Below are 2,324 nucleotides of genomic sequence, written 5' to 3'. Positions count from 1 at the left end.
ATGGAATTTCGTATCATGTCACCCCTTCTCTGCCTTAAGATGAATGTGCTGCTACTTTTAATACGAAAAGCGACAGATCATTGTACACCAGTTTTAGCTGCCGGTGGTGACAGTGATAGTATTCTTCAAGAGCCAACAGAGCCCCTGCTCAGTTATTTAAGAGTTTACAAGTTTTCTGAAGGGTATGCCAGTCTGTGGGGAGGCCAACACCAAAATGTTTCAGAAGATGGTTACTCTATCACTCACATTAGATAGCTCATCTGGTAAGACTGCATTAGTAATGCATTTTTTTCCTTTTTTTGGTAGTAATTAGCAGCTTTTATATGAATTGAATTGAGTGATGAGGATTGCAGGTAGTGGGTTCAAGTCAAAAGATGCTTACATGTATGGCTTCTTCAACGCTGCGGTTAAACTCCAGGCGGGATATACTATAGGGATCATCACGTCATTCTATGTATGTACACTAAAACCCGTACATGTAATTAGGGTTAAACTGGACTATGTAGGATCATTAGAGATAAGTTTGTAGGACTCATTATTCCTAATTAGGGTTTGGCCAGTTGAAGGTCGGCTGTTCAAAATCCAGGCCCAGCTTATGGTTCCAGCTGACCCAATTTTACCAAAGGGGTTACAATAGAATTCTTGTTTATCATCAGTGTGAATGTGATGCAAGTTTTTAATGGGTAATTTGTGATGATCAGCTTTCGAACAGCCAAACGTATGAAGGATGGCACGATGAGATAGACATAGAGTTCTTGGGAACAATACCTGGAGAGCCATACAAATTGCAGACCAATGTTTATGGCAACAGTACGGGAGATGGAAATCTGATCGGCAGAGAGCAACAATTTCATCTTTGGTTCGACCCAACTCAGGATTTCCACAACTACAGCATTCTCTGGACGCCATCTCAAATCCTGTAGTTTTATTCTCTCCCTGATAATCTCACAGCACAGCTAAACAGTAGATATTACAAGCTAATATGCTGCAATTTAAAACTTATTATTGTTTTGGTTACACATTTTTGGTGGACGATATCCCCATAAGGAGGTTTCCTAAGACAAAGAGCCTTGGAGTTATATATCCATCGAAGCCAATGTCTGTGTATGCAAGGATTTGGGATGCATCTTCATTGGCGAGAGATGGAGGGAAACACAAGGCCAACTATACGTATGAGCCCTTCCTTTCCAGTTACACCAACTTCAAAACGATTGGATGCCATGACAAGGATAACTACTGCTACAAAGTGCTCTTAGATGGCTGTTTGGTTTCTCCGCATTTGAACAAAAAGCAAATCGTTTATCTGAAATATGTTAGGAAGAATTATATGACATACGACTACTGCCAAGATTTGCAGCGATATCCCAAGGATTCCATGCCTGAATGCCCAACACAACCATCCAATTCATACTAATTTATTCTCCAAAGTTTGGTAACGGGGGAAGTGGTATTGGAATTAGGAAGACAAATAGATTATTCATTGTAATTCTCATCTTTATGTTTATTCTGTATAAATGAGGTTTCAAGAGATCTTTTTCCAATTCATAATTCTATCGAAAAATCTTTATTTAATCAAATTATAAGCATTATAGAGTATAAAAAAGTTTATTATTGTACCATGTGTTGTGTTGTCTTCTTCTATGGAAGAATATATACTTGTTTCTTCTTTTCATATCAAAATTTCAAATTAACTCTCATCTAAGTAATAAGTTAAGTCATAAGGATGTCACTTTGCCATCAAACCTTTGGCTAATAGACAAGAAAGATAATCAAACTTCCCAAGAAAACTATGAAGATTAATATTAAAAGATATGAATATCTTCAAAAGTTACAAAGGAATCAGAGCTTTTTATTGCAATGTTTTTCAAAACTAGGGTTACATGTAATAGTCACACCCTTTGAGTTGATATCAGGTTACAACTTAGAACATAAATACACAAAACATAAAAATAATAAACATTAACCATTAAGTGGTCAGAACAAGAGTAGGAGGAATGAGGATCCTAGTTATCTAACATTCCAATAAAAGAGAAAGAAAAACTAAAGGAGATTCTAGAGGAAATGAAAAATATTCTTGATGGAAGGTAAATATAGCATCAGGTGGACCTGCTCTAAAATTAGGGCAATGCAATGCTAAATATAACTATATGGTGGTAGATTGGCTTGGGAAAATATGACATACCAATTTTCCTCTATTGGGACAAGGATTGTCTTCCTAAGGCTAGAGTCTTCACTTGAGAAAATTTGCAAAAGAAAGTTCTAACTATTGAGAGGTTTCTCAGGATGGGGTTCTTCAGTCCTTCAAGATTTAGTCTCTATAAAAA

The 2,324-nt window shown here is 36.6% G+C and overlaps 1 pseudogene; it reads left to right on the top strand.

Moving 5' to 3' along the window:
• LOC131858437 (xyloglucan endotransglucosylase/hydrolase protein 31-like) lies at nt 1–1,414 on the top strand (annotated as a pseudogene).
• Nucleotides 1,415–2,324: the final 910 nt, after the last annotated feature.

Source organism: Cryptomeria japonica, chromosome 9, assembly GCF_030272615.1.
Source record: "Cryptomeria japonica chromosome 9, Sugi_1.0, whole genome shotgun sequence".
In the NCBI taxonomy this organism is placed as follows: domain Eukaryota; kingdom Viridiplantae; phylum Streptophyta; class Pinopsida; order Cupressales; family Cupressaceae; genus Cryptomeria; species Cryptomeria japonica.
This window is presented reverse-complemented; position numbering and strand designations above follow the sequence as displayed.